The sequence below is a fragment of the Athene noctua genome, chromosome 3, assembly GCF_965140245.1.
Source record: "Athene noctua chromosome 3, bAthNoc1.hap1.1, whole genome shotgun sequence".
NCBI lineage: Eukaryota > Metazoa > Chordata > Aves > Strigiformes > Strigidae > Athene > Athene noctua.
In genome coordinates, this window is record NC_134039.1 from 3,207,975 (window position 1) to 3,225,501 (window position 17,527).

The following is a 17,527-nucleotide window of genomic DNA, read 5'->3' on the forward strand; positions in this document are numbered from 1 at the left end:
AAATTTTTGTAATACCTGGAATTGTTCAGGATTAGTTTATAATTATCGTTTTTATCATACATTTTTAAAAATACTATTTTTCATGGCCTTTAAAGGTCCATAAGTGCTGTAAGTGTATTTTCTTCTTTATCTTTTACGTGCGCACACGGGCACATGCTCACGCACACTCCCACTCTCTTTCTCTTGCTCTTCGGGTGTTAATGAAGGAATTTATTTTAAGTATAATACTTAAATATTAGAGTAATGCCATTTATAGATCAAAGTAGCATGTGGATATAGATGTACTGAGTTAGGCACAATTTGGCAGACGGTTATACACTTAAGATTTATTACTACTATGAAATTGCCAGACCTATTATAATACTTACTTTATATTCTTTATATAGACAAGTGCATGTGCAAATTGATGGATCTGGAAATAAATATATTTTAAAGACACTTCATGAGGGAACTAGTCCTTTCATATATATTTGTAAAACAAAATGCTTTTGTCTATGCTGAAAAAAATGGGATGCCTATGTAAAATGTTTTAATCTTTTCCCTTTAATTTTATTTATATCCAGGGGTTAAGTGACAGAACAAATCCAAATAAGTTTGGCCTTTTTTTTTTTTTTCCTCCACCAACCCCCCTGCCCCCCAAAATAATTAGAAAATACCGAGTGACTTGTACAAAAATACTTTTAAATTCAAGGCCATTGACAGCATTATATCAAAACCATCTCCGTATTGGCATTGCATTTGAACTGTTTTATGGCAACATAAACTGAAAAACAACTCATAACTTTAAGTAGTAAAGCAGTATTTATTGGCTGATCAAGCTCAAAGTAAGTAGAGAACGTTTTAGTGGACTGTGTAGATTAAGAAAGGAATTTAGGAACGTATGGCTTGGTGATAGCTAAAATTAATTTCTTCAAAGTACTTTTTAGAGGCCTGTAGTGCTGCACGGTACAATGCAAATAAAATATTAGTTGAAGGTTTTGACTTGTAGTCCTTGTTATAAAATCACAAACAACTTAACACTCCTCACTGGGAGATTTTGGAGTGTTCAGTGATATTGCTCCTAATGATGCTGTTTATCTAAAGAGGATTTTTTTTTTTTTTTTTCCTTAGGTTGTAATACTTGTTGGGGTTGTTTTGTTGCTGAGCTCTTAAAGGAATATAAAATTGCTTCTGGTGTATTAGTTCATTATTTTGTGGTGGCTTGCTAGGAATGATGATCGCTGTGAAAGTAAAAGGAGCAGTATTGCCTTATTTCACAGTGAGGATTTCTATAAGCATGCTGAAAATGAACATAAAGATCACATGTACATTAATTGAAGAAGGATTAAAATCTGTTCATTAGATTGGTGAATTCCAAGTTTTAAATTTAAAAATATTTTTAATCTGTAACTTGAAATACAACTGCTGATAGAAATACTCAGCCCCTCAGATGAATGTCTTCAGGAATTATGCACATGAGCTAGAGCACTTACATTTTGTAAGTGTTTTGTGCTGGACTGCCAGGATTCTTGTACAAGATGTTTGGTGCATGGAATGAAAAATTAAAAGTGTAGACAGTACTTTGCTTAATTAAAAGATTTTTCTTTGTTGTTTATTTTTTTGTAAGCTGGCTAGGATGAAGTTTTGCATATTGTCAGATACTAATTGAGTAAAACACGGTGAAAATAATCTAAGATGCACTGGGTTTGTTCCAAACTCTCTTGTGTGTGTGTCCCCCCCCCCCTGGATTTTTATCCTCCAGAAGGATATGTAAAGTGATATGTATGCTGATAAATGAACAGTCTATTCTTAAACTCCCACCTATCTTGACTAAAAATACGGCTTTTTACCGAACGATGCTAACGCCGAGAAAGCAGGGAACACGAGGGAAAGGTACATCTGTTCCAGGCCTGTGAGTAATACGAAGTGCTCAACAGAGAGCACTGTGCAAGGCAGAGAGCAGCTTGCAGTGAGGCAGGAGGAGCGTAGTCCACAGCGTTGTACACAAATAGGTGGGTTACGGTGTGACGGTGACTTTCAGAGATAAGAACTGGGACGTGTGGCATCCTCATTCAGGCTAAACTTTTCGAAACGAATTGGAATTTTGCCTGGGTTGAACGCTGCCAGGTTTGGATCAGGTTAAGGGAGATTTTATTGTGGGTAAAGGACGGGGAAAAGGGAGGAGGTGGAGAGAAGAAAGGGAATGGAGCAGGAGTTGCCACTTTCAGATATGGGTGCAGGCCGTAGTTCTTGTCTTCGCTGAATAGATAATGTAAAACTGGGAGGCTGGATTATATTTTGTATGGCTGTATTGGGTCAGCACTGCCTTCTCCTTGCACATGCCAAGTATTCATAAACATTTTGTAGCAGCTAAGGAGAACTAAAAGGAGGAGTGGAAGGAATGCCTTGTTTCATCCAGTTTTCTTTTGAAGAAAATTTCTTTGCTGAGGGGCGGGGGGGGGGGGGAGGAGGAGGAGAAGAGTCCACTCAGTGTTTCAGCAGCTCCCTTGCAGGCAGAATGGTTTCACTGTAATCGGCCTTCGTCCATGTGCCACATTTTCCCTCTGGCGTGATAACCCTCGGCAGGGCCTCGTACCCCACACGGCAGCGTTCAGAATCTCCTGTGCACATGGGTGCTCAGGGCACGGGCAGGCCTGTGATCGTGACACCTTCCCTCCAGAAGATGGAAATGCGCTCTAATTAGGCTTTTTTTTTTTTTTTTTTTTTCCCTCCTAACTGCATCAGTCGCTCTCAGCTTGAAACAGGTGCAGGTAATCAGCCCTCCCTCCTCCTCCTCCTCCTCTCTGCACAACCGTGGTTGTTCTGGAGGTCTAAGACCGATAACAAAGCAATACTGCCACACAGTTTTAATTTTGATTTATGGCGCCTTTACCTGTCTGAGAAGAAAATTAAAAAAAAAAATAAATTAAGAGATATGCCTGCATGTCTTTGTTTCTCAAATAAGACATAATGTAGAACATGTTTCTTCATAGCTACAGACGTGTTCGTATAGCGTGTGTGCTTGTACAGTGCATTTGATTTTTTGCAAAGATAGGTGTTTATCCGGTTTGCATGCAGCTAGCTAGACTTAGGATTGCAGCCAGAAGACAAAAAGTTGAAATCCCTGTAGCCAGCACAATAGACATTCGTAAGTGGAGTGATCCCAGTAGATCTAAAATGGCGGGGTAGATGTTTTCAGATTGCACACGCACTTTTCCAAGTCCTGAGTTTATAGTGCTCCGAACCGTACTGGCTGTGCAAATCTGTACTTGTTTATGCATTTGACTCCCTGCCTGATCTGCAGTAGGATGGATTCTGTTGAGTGTGATGGGCTTTGGAGCAATCCTCCTCTACCCAGATATTTGCTAAGGTAGTATGTGTGCATGTTTGTGGAATCACTAATAAACCTGGCCTGTAATTCTCACTACTGAGGAAACAAATTTGTGATTTTCCTAGGAATGATGCAGAAATTTGTCCATGAGTATTCCTACACTCACGCAGAATATTTAAAACCCCCTAGTAACCCCAGTACTAATAGGATTTCATTAAAATTTGCTTTGTGATCTCCAAAACAGAACATAATTGTGTTTAAGATGCCTTGATTTGTGAGGGGATATGCAGGAATAAAATGGCCAGAATCAGGCCCTTTGCAGCCTGTCTTTTAAAAATATACACCATCAAATATAAGATTTCATCATGTCGAGTTGCCCTTTGTAAAAACAGTCGGGGGTTTTTTTGCAGAAGGTTAGTTTTACTAGTTATTTAATGGTTTAGTTATTTAGTAGTTGTACACTCTTTCCTCTTGCACACGTTTGAAATGTGTTGTGCCGTACCTCTGGAAACAAAGGATCTGATCCAAAGGCCTCTGAAGGTGGCAGGGGTTTTTCCATCGACTTCAAATGGCATTGGGATTAAGCCTATATGCATAATAATTTGCAATAATGATCTGACTGCTACGGTGGTTTTCAGGGTGTTCCACAAAACTTTTCAAAACTCTCATAAAAATTGTCCAGGCGCATGATAGATACTCCAAAATACATGTCTAAGCATTGATCATGTTTTGTTGTTTTGTTTTAAAATTGGGGGGGGGCTCCAAGATCTTCATCTCACTGATGCTCCAAATAAGAATTTTATGAATAAAGAAAGAGTGTTGGTTCCATATTTGGTATGTAGCTGATGCATTACCTTATGCATTCTTTATTTAAATTAGGGCAGTCTTTTTGGAAAGGAGTCTGTAGATTGAAGATGGCAATGTACTACTTATTTTTACACACGTAAGTTTAAATTAACTTCAACCGTTGTATCCTGTTATCTGCCAAGGAAAACATTCAGCTCCTGTCCAATCTCTCAGGAGTTACAAAGTGATTTGCTCTTTTCAAACTTGTTAAAACACAAATAGAAAAGTAAATTGCTTTGGATACCGAGTGTAGATTTTGCAAAGGGGAAGGAAGAGGAGCTAAGGAAAAGTGAATTTATTATTATAATAACCAATATACATTTATTAAATATTAAGCCATCATTTTCAGTAGCCTTTGAGTGATGGTGTTGGAATTGCTGACTGACATTTAGCAACACTTTAAAGCTGTGGTATGTTTAAGCGTGTTGCCCATGTGTTCAGATACCTGCATACAGATATGTTTACTGTGGCATTCATTCAGCTCCTGAAATTCTTTTGTCAGTGTAAGCGGACGTTTCCAGAAGGAGAAGGCAGCTTCAGTTTTAATAATAAAAGAGTTTACATGCTTTTATAATTATAGACACAAAGATTTTTAGAATGCCAAATCAGGAAAAAAAAAAAAAAAGTCTCATTGAAACTGGCCTTGTTTTCTTTATTTTTCCCTATTTTATTTTTTCTTGTTCTAGGTAATTTCAAAAGTAGCAGACTACACTGGAAACAGTTTGTTTCAGGAGCTAGAAAACAAGAAGCAGTACCATCAAGTCTATTTATTTTAATGCTGGGGCAGGGTGCAGGCAGTGGCAGTGAGTAGCTTAGAGAAAGACGTGATAGCTTTTTTGTGTTTTACAACCCTGGTAGGCCGAGATACTTCACACTGAAGTTAATCCATCAGACAGAGGTCAGTTTGGGGTTTCTGTAAAGGTGATACAGTTAATGCTGATTTTTTTTTTTGACACAAGTTATATTATTCTTTCTAATACATCGCTCACAGTAACTGGTTTTACAGAAGCGCAGTAGGATAGGTGATAGAAAAGGCTTTGTTCTGGTCAGAAGATAAAGCTGGAGAAGAGTTCATTTATATTTTACATCTGCAAGATGTAATAACTATAAAGGAGTTACAAATACAGTGTTTTAGATGGGCAGTTACTTGTTTCTGTTCAGGAAATAGTGAGTTGGTGAACACAAAGCTTTGACGTGGAGTTTTAAATGCACTGGCAATCTTCTCAGAATTAGTCTTGCTTTTTATTGGAATTCAGTGTGCAAAAGGGTAGGAAAGCTATTTGACTGCATCCGAGAGATTTTGATCACTATTTGTTTTGCTGCCCATACACAAAGAGCTCTGGTATATTTACTTCTACATTTGTATATACAGCAAATATTATTTTCAAAAGATTTTACTCTTTGATAAGTCTTTCCCCCCCCTTTTTTTATATTTATTTTTCTCTTTGGTTGCAGATTTTTTTCTTTTCTTTTTTTTTCTTTTTTTTTTTTTTAAGAAAGGAGACTTCTCATGACATTTTTGTTACCTTTGGCAGATGAGATGTATTTTGTTTCCTATAGACAAATAATACTATATCCAGTCCTGAGTCAGTGGAAAGTCTCCCACAGATATCAGAGAGTTTTGGATTGTGCTCTCAAACCATAGTAACACTAATTTAAAAACCTGATACAGGAAGCCTGAACTCAAATGACTCTTAAAGTGCATTTAAAGAATGCTACGTTCTGCATGACCTTATGGACTCAAGCAGTTAGCTTTTTTTCCCTTTTTATTTTGTCTAATTTAAAACAAGGAGTGTCAGAGTCTTGCTTGCTTGTTTTAAGGGACACAGCATTGGTATTCTTCCTACTCCAGCGTGCATTTATGAATTGTAGGGTGCATGGGAAGGAATTGATCACATTTTTTCAAAATGGATGGAAATTATTACAGGCCCAAAGGTTATGCACATACAGATTTTGCTGCGGGGGTTCATCATGGGGTTTGGTTTTGTTTTTAATGCAGTGTGAAATATAGGGGGGGGTTGTTGCTTAGTTATTATGTGAATAAACCATTTGCATCTTTAAATCTATTTTTATTAGTAACCATCCTTTTAAATAAATTTCCAACTCAGTCTGTTATGAAGATAGTTAGTTACCAGTTTTTTAATGGAAGGTTATACGTTTCTCATTCTATAATTATTACAGAAGGAGGAATTAACATGATCACATGGAAATTTTGTTTCTTAAATGGAGACTTACATTGATGGATTGAAGGTTTAAGGTGCAGATTTACATTTAAATTACATATTACATGACATTTACATTTTAAATTATACTAAAACAATTATTTCTACTGTCTCCTTGGTGCCTCCTGAATGTCTATAAAATTATTTCGTTTAAAGCATAACCCATTCTACAATATATACGTTTCATGTATGAGATCAGGGTATTTTTTTGTATGGATGCACTCCTATCTGGTGTCAATAAAAATGAAGTTGAACACGTAATATTAGCGTGTACGCATTTAGGATGCTATTTAGTGCTTTATTTAGATGGCAATTACTTTCTTTGTAACATAAAATGTTCTCAGGGGGGTGTGTTTAACAGGATAAAAATGGTATCCATCAGGTGCTTGTGGGTTTTTTGCCCCAAAATGCTTTCAGGAGTCAAAACTCGACAGTCTTGCTTAAGGCAGGCGGATAAGGAATAGCGCTTGGCTGCAGATACAGCCAGCAAGGTGGTCTAGAGTCTCTAGAAAAAGAGGAGTGATTTGGGAGAGAAAAGCAAACTGGAAGGTTGTTGCGCCTGTTGTAAAGAGCCAGGCCAGCGTGGAAGTCAGGAGTGATGACAGAACACTTGTCACTTTACGAAGATGCTTCCACGCTGCTGGAAGGTGCTGTAGGCGCGGTCCGCATCTTGCAATCAGTTTTTACCAAGTTCGAAGGAACTTAAAGTATGAGCATAATTCTCTTCCCAAAATAGATTTCTTTACACTGTCAGCTGGATAGGGCTGGTTTGCACCCATATAAGGTCCTGGATTGGACACAGGAGCACTAAAATGCCGTTATTGTCAAAATAATTGCTGCCAGCCTTTTAACTTTTGATGCCTGCCCAGCTCAGTGCGTGGAAGAGTCGCACCGGCCTGGGGATGGATTGAACTTCACCTGGAAAAGAGGGGGTGAGTGAGGCAGTAGCAAATCCCCGCATTTTGTAACTGTTCTTGTCACTGATGTGTTCCTCCTGAGATACAATCTAACGGAAAATACCCGTTGGTTGAAGGGCCAGCAGGAAGAGCTAACAAGCTTTCCTGAAGATCAATCTGTGAGAAATCAGGCCCGTGCCTTACCTGTGTATATGAGTTTCAAAGTTGCTATTAGTGGAAGAACAAATAGAAAAGTGTCACAATTCAATTAACATCGAGAGATCAAGCTGCAAAATTACTTTGGCAGGGCGCTTTCAGACTTTTGTTACAGCTCTGTGTGAGTATTTTTGAAAAACGCTTGTTATGGAAGGGTGTATCCAGGTGATCAGTGTTTCACATCGCTGTCTAGTGGGTATTACTTCTAATGGCAATTAAAAAAAAAGCGAAGCCATTCTTCACAAAGTGAATTTCACCTCTTTGTAGATGACTAGTTCAAGGCCTGCGTAGAGTTTAAGTCCCACTCAAACCACTTCAGATAGCACACAGCATTTTTTTTTTTTCTATCCTTTATGTACCGTGAACTACGACTGCAGAAGCCACTGGGAGAAATACTGGGTACAAAGAATAATTTTTATTGTGCTGTTGCATTCAATGGGGTTAACTCATTCTGATCAATATAATCTGAGAGTTTTATCTAGTCACTCTTCTATCCTTTAATATATTATCCTTTAATTTGTAAAATGTGCATCTTAGACATGCTGTTGTCCAGAAATTAGGCCTTAGTGAAGTATTTATACGTGGGAGTCATGGTGCCCTTGTCTGGAAAAATGAGTAAGAAGTTGGGAGATTCTTTTACACTCAGCCTTGGGTGTAACAGTAAGAGCCTTTTCAAGTTTCCTCCTCCTCCTCTGCTTCAGCACCTTCCCTCGTAAGTTAGAGATAACTCTGATGTTGCCCATGAGATTTCTTCTGTGAGAAACAGTAGCTGTGTGAATAAAGCACGTCCAGCCTGCGCGTGGAGAACGCGGGGCTGAGAAGGGAGTAGTTGGGAGCAGCTTTGCAGTGCAGTGCCTGCAGAATTCGAGGGGTTAAAAACCGCTTTGCACAAGGCGGCATCTCATAGTCCAGATCTGTGCTGCAGCTGCTCTTCTAGTCCTCGACTTCCTTTGAATGGAGACTTTCACCCACAGCTTTAGGAGGCAACTCCTCTGCCGCCCAAAATTCAGCAGTGTTCTCCACCAAAGTGGAAGGTTACGTGCTCCCTTGCTTACTTGCCATGAGGTTTCTTTCATCGCCACCATCTCGTAAATTAGTCGCTCTGTTTTATGCATTCGGAAGTAATAGCACACACAGCATTTGCATGGATATACCCCAAATCAAAGTCTTAAGTCTGATCAGAGCAGCTCAGTAGAAAGAGGCTGTGAAATTGCTTGGTCTGTTGCCCTTCCAGTTTAGGATTCTGCTGTACAAGTAATTAAAATCCAGTATACTGATAGCATTTTAAGACTGTATAGGGAAATTAATTAGATCACTGAATTAAAAAAAAAAAAAAAAAAAGCAAAACCCCAAACCTTTACAGAATACTAAACAATGACCATGGAAACTAACACTTGCAAATCATAACATTTTATGTGCTCCCTGCAGAATAGAAAACTGGGAGGGAACTTTTTAAAATAAAGACACTGGCATATTTTAAAGCTTTTGTTTGCTGACTTTTTTTTTTTTTTTCTCTGATAATTCCGTTCCTTTTATCCTACTGCTTGCCTGAATATAGTTGAGTTTAGGATTTATTTCTCTTTTACAGCAGCCTATCCTCTGTTGGTCCTAAAAGAATTTAGTTTCGAGAAGACAGGCAGGCGTGCCTGGTTCGCGCAGCATTGGCATTGTGTAGCAAATTACAGTCAGCTCAAGTGAGCAGGCTTTCTCAGTCACCCTGTCTACAATTTTCATTCTGATCAAGGGCACAGCTACACTGGAGAGTGCCCCAGACACACACGTGATGCACAGAGTTGGGAAGTAGGCGAGGATTTGAGCGCAGAGAGCCACACTGGTTCCACCATGTGGACAGCTTCAAGCCAGCTAAAGCTGACTGCCTTAGTTACTGCAGAAGGCCAACTGTGTTTTAATGAATACCCTAAAATCTGCTTTGCTTTTTTTTTTTTTTTTTTTTCTCTCCTTTTTCCTCCCCCTACTTTTCTAGGAAGTGTGCCTGTGACAATCACATCCTGCAGAGGCTCGGGCAGAGGATTTACCTTGCACCCACTGAGAGTCGAGTGATGTTCATAAACAGGTTTATCCTCACATTTCCCAGACTGTGTTGCTTCCATGTCCTCTCCCCCTCCTACCACCGCTTCCCCTCTCCTCTCATCTGCAGCTGGTGAGGGCTGGGTGAAAAACAGTGCTTTGAGCCAAAAATGAAAATACAGGAGACCTACAGCCAGTTGCCTGAGATGTTTCCTACCAATCCTCTGCCCACTTCTAGAGCTTTATAGCCCGATTGTTAATGGTGCTGAAAATCTTTGGGTGAGTGCTGCTGGGCCCTGGCTATGTTGTAGTCCTTGCATTTAGGTGTTTCTGACTGGCTCATCAGTGCTTCTGGTAACTGGTGGTCTTACATTCTCATGACCTGTGGGATGAGAACACTTGCAGTGCAAGCTCTGTGTAGGAGTCCTGCACACCAAGGAGGGTAAGCCTGCCAGGGTAGGCAGTTTCCCTCTTCAGTTTACACTATCATTTCAGATCAAATGGGAGAAATTAGTGTGATAAACCTGAGGAGAAAAAGAGAAGGGGCAAACGTTCTAGTTGGGACTGTTAAGTTGGGCAGGGGTTGTAACTAAATTCAGTAAGCGCTCCAGTTTTTTTTCATGCTGTTTGCACAAGATTTCCAAACTTCCCTGCTTGGTTTTTTGGGTTTTCACCACTTTGTCTTTCTTTACTCTTTAGGTCCATTCGCATGCAGTCTTTCCAAAATTGCGGGTAGACAGGGGTATGGTTGCAGGCATTGTTTTGGCTTGTGCATCACCTGTGTACCTGCCTTAGGCTGATGCTCAGATCAGAGGGGAAGAGAAAATGAGAGTTCCCCTGTCCTTCAGCTCGGGAAATGGCATGCTCAAAATGATGAACGAGTTTCAGCAAACTGAAGCAAAGACCTGGGAACTCACTGTGTCACAGACCAAGTGACATGTTCTGAAAGTATTTTTTGAGAAACAGAGGTGTTGATTGATCCAGGAGTTCATTGGAAGAGATAATGAGATCTGCAAGTACATTAGAAATCTTTGTTAGGAAGATAATCAATAGTAAAATAATGTTTCAACCTGTAGTCTCAGTAAGTCATTTACTTTTAAAAATCAAATTCTTCCCAGAGGTGAGAACTTCTCTGTCGGTGTTTTGTTGAAACACGGTATTTGAATAGTAGGTCAGGATTGGGAAGATTTTTGTTTGTAAAAAGCCCTTCCAATAACTCCCAGAACTCTTCACAGCTATTTTCTTTGTGTCTGATTTAAAAAAAAATAAAAATAGGGATTTCTGCAAGATGCATTTTGCCTCACAAACAGTAAAAGGTTCCTCTTTAGCATGGAATATACCCATTACAGACTGTGTTGAACTGGAAGCCAGTTTTTATTTTGAGTGTGTATTTTGTGAAGAAACGACTTTTGCTTGTTCTTACTGTGGACGTACTGCTGAAAATAATGTGGTGACTTGCACCTCTGTAGGAGTTTTGCAGAGTAACGCCATGAGGCATTAAACCTCTCCCTAAAAATATCTGGGCACTGAAAAACAGTAATGACATGAAAAAATTTTGTTTGAGAGACAGAGGGGGAAAAAAAAACCAGGCAGCTTGGTGAAACATGTCTTTCTGTTGATTTAAGGGTTCATATTTTATTTTGTCTAGCAATCAAGATGCATTTTTTCTTTTTAGGAAATAGAAATGCATCGTTTTGGCTTCCAGTTTTAAAAACCGGAAGCCCTAAGTTCACATATTCCACACGGTTTCATTTTTCACTAGTATTTTAATTTTGTGTCGTATTGTAAATGTAAATGTTGACGTTGAAATCAATTGCTTTGGTAAATCATTCTTTAAAAAGGAGAAAAAGATATTTCGGCTCAGATGCGGAAAGTAAAAGACGTGACTCCATGGCTGCTTCTGGTGAAAGAAAAAAGCAGGAGAGCTTCTGTAATTGCACCATCAGACCCTGAGTAGTTGTCTCTGTAGTAGCATTGCGATGGCGCAAACGTTGCCAGCGCTGTACTTTTTAGCAGGCTTCTGTTGTGTCAAAAGGTGAGAGAGGCTGCTATAAATAACCGTGATTGATTGCATTGTAGCTAGTGATTTTTTTATTTTTTTTTTTTGAGTTACTACAGAAGTCTGAATGCTTTGGGTTTTTTCTTCCATCTTAAATAGCATGCAATGCTATACCATTTAGTATACCTTTATTTAATTTGTCTCGTCTGTGACACAGTCTCTTCTAAAGAGCTCAAGCTTTAGATTAAAATGTAGTTCTCAGGCAGAAAGAAACTGCAGTAAAAGTAGTTGTACTACTAGTTCATCCTATGATTAATAGCAAGACTTGCTTAGAAGTTAGTCTTTGATTTCCTCTGTTTAATTGTAGCCCTAAGTGAAATGGGTTTTTGATTTATAGAAAATGCAAAATTGGGTACAGAAAGTTTTAAATTACAGTAACAGTAAAAAATTTCCCACAATAATCATCCCATATTGTTTCAATTCAAAAGAGCTAAGGCTTGATTTGTGTGGGAAAGAACCCATAGCAGCCAAGTTCCACATTTGAAACTGGGGAGAGGGGAGGATCAATTACCCTCTTTTGAGGGTATAAAAATATGCCTGAACTTCACTATGTAATACTTTTATCGTATATTCTCTCTCTGGAAGGGTGCATGCTAATTAATGACTTCAGAATAGCTATTTCTTACATGGACGCCCTATAAAAGTCAGTAGAAAAATAGTGTTAGGACATACAAGAACGTTGGCAAAAAAAGCAGAAGTTTTAGGAGAAGTGATGGCTTGTAAACGTGATTGAAAATTAATCTTTTTAATATATAATATTTGCGTTATATAGAGTGGTTCCTTATACTGTTAAAGTTTTAATAACCGTAGTTTAATTCCCAAGCTACTTTTTGGAAGTTCTGCATGGCTGATCTTGCTTTTGCTTCACCATGTTTATGTTGACTTTTTCTTTCATTAGACCGCAGTCCCTACGTATGTTTACAGCACTAATCCTAGATGTTGAAATTCTAGATAGTTAAAATATATTCAGTATCATTAAAGCTATTCTGGGGGAAATGACTTCGCTTTAACAGGGCGAGACCAACTTCTGCTCTGTTTACAGGGGTAAATGCTGAAAAAACACTGTTCTGATCCATGGAGGTTTACATCTGTGTTCCTGAGAATATGAATTTTGGCCTTTTATGTTTGCTTTTTTTGTGAACCAAAATACACCTAAAAATAATTTTGAAAATAGTAATAATAATGCAGTTATTCTCTTGGCCAACTCGGTGATTTTTAAAATCCTGCTTCGCAGTCTCTCCTCACGTACAGTTTTTATTTGGAACATACTGAGTTTACAGTCTGAATATAAAATGCTGCTTCTATTCCATTTGATTTGGCATGACCAAAATTTAAAATCTAAGCAGAAAGCGTAGTATTGATCCATTTATAAGCGTTTTCAAATTGTACTGCACTTCTTGGATAATTTATTGTCGCAGCATTTTAAAGTCAGGTAAGCTCTGCTTTTGTGCTATAGGCTGACAGTTTAATCAAGATACAAATTTAGAAACAAATCAGCACTGTCTTTTATATAGTGCCTCTAAATCCATGGTAATTGGTACCAGACCTTGGTAAAAGGAGAGGATTGCTGTTTCATGCTACCAATACCAGTGGGTGTTGCTCCACAGCTGCATCATATAAGAGGAGAAGATGCAAGAAAAATTAAAGGATCCCCACATGCATTTTTCTGTAATATACCTTTTCCAGAGTATGAGGTTGATGGAAAATTCCCTTGAATTCCGTGTGTTAGCCTGCTGTAAATAGTGCCATATGTTCTGCACACTTTAACTCTTACCTTTTGATAGCACTGGACAATTTTAAGTCAGCTTTCTTTACTCTGTAGTTTTGAAAGATTTGAAAAAGCCTGTACTTAATAAAATCAGAACAGGGAGGGTAGGATAAAAGTGCTGCTGGTGCATTTGAATTGTATGGGTGTAAACTGGCTGACTCGGGACTCTCCACAAAGGCCTGTTTTGGGTAGTTTTGTCACATCGGGATGTATACACCTGGCACGGTGAGCTGGGGTGCAGGTTACCTTCCTGCTCTCTCCCCACGTTTCGAGGCTTCGTGCTCAGCTAGAGCATATATGAGCTATAGACCGAGGCTGTATGCTCTGGCAGCACAGATGGAGTATTCTGTCATTAGGACTGTTTGTTGCCTGTTGGAACACACAGCATATTTCTACCGTGGCATCAACAGTTTCTAAGAACTGAGGTCAAAATAAACAGGTTGCAGTTGGATACAGGAACAGTCTGGGAAACAACTTAAAATTCCCTGCTTAGGCATAGGCATATTCCTGGATACATGGATAAAAAAGCATTTTTATAGCAAAGGCTCGTCTCTGGTAGCATATACAGATTAGGATAGATTTGTAGGGGTACAGCTTTCTATGCATATTGGCATATTTAGGCAAAATCGACCTTATTTTAAATAAATAAGCAAATTTAAGCACAATAACCTTGCATTGTCGCTCCCGGTGTTCGTAGTACTTCAGCAAAATGAAAGCGATGTCGTCGTGCGCATTTAAAAAACCACGCATTTTAATGAGGCTTCAGTCTTCTTTTGCAAGCGTGGATGTCACTAATTGCACTGGTGCATGCAGTCCCTTTGAAGTTGATAGGACTTTTTACAGGAGTAAAGCTCGAGCGCTGACAGACAAGCTCTGGCAAACCTCCTTGAAGTGGTTTAAGTTGCTACTGCCCCAAACTCCCCGCTCCACCCTTTGACTGGGGATTAGTGCTTCCTTAGCAGAATTTCCAGAAGGGAATGTGTGCCCACACCTTTAGCTGCTTCATTGCAAAACCCCCAGGTTCAGCTCCAACCCTTGGCAATGAATCTCTTTCTGCTAAGCTGCTGGAGTACGCCTGAGGTGTCTGTGTTTGCTGAGTCAGCATGGAGAGCCCTCATCTCCAGCAGCTAGGTGGAGCAGACCGCTGGGAAAAGTGTCTCCAGTGTGTAACAAGGTTCACCAGAGCTCAAATGTCAGTGCCCCTTCCATCGTGGGTAAGTATTTCCAGCACCAGCCCGTATATAGATTCAAATTCCAGGTGAAATCCCGTCCCCAGAGAGACGAGCGGGGTTTTAGCCAAGGGGGTCAGTAAAACCGGGGTTCAATTTGTAGTGTTTAAAAAGCCAGTAAATTTTTACATAACAGGACGCTTGTGACGATTCTTGGCTTGAATAGAGGGGTAAATAGATTTTCTTCCTGACAGAATCAGCAACGGTCACTTCGAAAGGTTTACTCCCATTTACCTAATCACCGTTGGATTATAGCTCGTGTAACTATCACCTCCCTATTGAACTACAAACACAGAAACGCATAGGCAAGCTGCTAGAAGTTAGAATCTCATGAGTTGGTTTGGGTTTTGTGGGGGGTTTTTTTTGGTGGGAAGGTTAAATGTAACTAGGTTTCAGTGGTTAAAATTAAAAAACAGGGTTATTTTTTTTCATTTTTAGAAATGAAACACTACTGAGCTGTAATGGTGTTCATACTAGTAAATAGCTAATATGGGTATGTGTAGTGGCAGCAGTGAAAAGAGGTGTCAAGAGAAGTAGGAAGGTTTGTAAGACTGATGTGGAAAGCTGTGTTTAATGCTTTAAAATAATAAGTAAAAAAGCAAACCTCCTCAAACTCTTCATTGCTGCCAGTTTACTTCTATTGCCATTCTTACTTCCCGTGTCACGAAGAGCTCCGTGGTGCATATTACAACTGGAGTAATAATATTATCATCCCTTCTTACCTTCTGTGTGCTTCTTCCACCACAGAGACAGGGTGAGAGCACTCCTAGAAAACTTTTTTTATGGGCTGATGTTTGTGTCTTCACCGGATTTTCTTTGTTCTTGTTGCCCTTCTCCGTATACCCCTACACGCAGTATGTATGTAACAATGTTTGGGGTTTGGGTTTTTTTTTTTCATCCTTTAGGATGACAGGTCCTGTACATCCTCCTTCATGCTGACCCACCATCTCTTTCCTACTCACAAACAGCTTCTGAGTCTCACGCTCTTCACTCACTGGCAGTGCAGCTGGGAACACTGCCCTCCCTCCCACTTCTTTTAAGTTGGCTCTCGGAGCCCACTGCAGATGGTCTGTACCTCATACATAATAAAGATTTTGGGTTTTTTTTCTTCTGAGACAGGTTTCTGTGAATGTAAGAGGCAGACACTCTGGCAAGAGTAGACCTGTGTTTTTGTATTTTTTTTCCTAAATGAGCCTTGGGGCGGGGGGACGGGGGACGGGACTTGTTTGCCATAGTTTGGAGGCCGTTAATAGCTGATGGAGCTCACTAATATCTTGGTGCCAGGAGCAGGAACCTGATTTGCCCACTTTATCTTTTCTTAGGGAAAATTATATACATTAGAAAAATGAAGTTAGGGCACAGCTGGACAAGAAAAAGAAATCAAGCAAAAGCACTCGAGGAAGTGATGAAAATCGGTTGCTTTAGGAAGGTGGTCTTCTGATAAAAGTATAGCAGGTTTGTGCTCACTGTGTTTTAGAAGTGCTTTGGGGTGGCCTGTTACAACTGTGTATTTCTTACTACTCCTAGTAAATTTTTTTTCAATGAGTTGACTATTTTTAGACTTGAATAATAAACTCTGTGTATCAATATGTACCCAGGACCTCATGCAAGAGCCAAAACGAGCATTTTCAAATGTCAGTTGAAGTTGTAGTTGGCTCAACCCTGTTGCTTCCCAATTCCTTTGTATATTGTGTTTATGCTGTTACGCTCTGTGTTACAGTAGTCATAAAAACAGGTACACGTGTGGAGATCTACTTCATGGGGTTTGCTGTGCATGTGCTTTGGTTTTCTTTTATGTGTGGAAGCTGCCTGCCTGCGCAGGGCTGTTCTTGGTCTCCACAGTATGCTTTGGGAGCTGAAAATGTAGAACATACGCAGGAAAAAAAACAGTGGAAATACAGTTATACCAGCAGCTTTAGCAGCTGATTTGACCCCCGTGAAGAAAGGATGTGTCAAGGTCACATACATGGCTGTATTGTTTTTAAAGATAAGGGAAAAGCCCTGAACTAAGTTGGATTTTGTTCATGATGAGGAAAAATTTTTACAGGTATTTCATGCCTTCTGTTTTGCGTGTTGATGCTGTAGGAGGGTTACTCATTACATAATAACAAACACAGTCCAGAATCAACTCACGGATTTCAGAGTATTTGCTAAAATACTTTGGGATTCAAGTGCCTGAAAGAACAGTTGCCTCTTTGAGAAAAAACAAACACTGGTGTCAAATAAGATGCTCTTTTGGGGCCTGAAGGGTGTCAAGAGTAAGGACTCTACGGAGTGAACAAAGCAAATAGAATCTTGTGAGAAGTGACCAGTTCCAGAAAACATGAAAGTTAGGCAGCAGCGATCAGCGGCATGGAATGATGGTGGCATCATGGTTCGGGTTGGAAGGGACCTCAGGATGTGTCTGGTACCAACCTGCTGCTCGAAGGAGGGTTAGCTGTGAGATCAGACCAGGTTGCTGGGGGTTTCATCCCCTTGGGCTGTGAAATCCTCCGAGCACGGAGACTGCACGACCTCTCTGTGCAGCCTCTTCCGCTGCTGAACTGACCTCATGCAGAAAAGTTTGGGGTTTTTTTTCTTATTTCCAGCCTGAACCTCTCATATTTCAACTTAAGTCTGTTGTCTCTTGGTTCTCCCACCACACCCCACTGTGAGCAACCTGGCTCTGACTTCTCAGTAACCTCCCCTCGGATATGGAAAAACCATCCCCAAAGGCTTCTCTCCTCCAGGCTGAGCAGGCTCCGTGCCCTGAGCCTCTTCTCACGGGGCTGATGCTCCAGCCCCCGACCATCCTGGGGGTCCTCCTCCTGACTCTGTCTGCCTTGAGGTCATGGTGAGTGACACAGGGGGCCTGTTGGGGTGTCGCTGGGGCTCTCACGTGCAGGTCCCCGTGATGGTTGTAGCCGGGACAGGCTGGATGGCTGCGCGTGAGCCCGCACTGCTCTCTCCGAGC

General features: G+C 40.1%; 1 long non-coding RNA gene across 2 annotated transcripts in view; it reads left to right on the top strand.

The window, feature by feature from the left end:
- Window positions 1-17,527, top strand: part of LOC141958423 (uncharacterized) — an 81,918-nt gene that overhangs the window by 21,947 nt on the left and 42,444 nt on the right. The gene's annotated exons all lie outside the window — the stretch shown is intronic.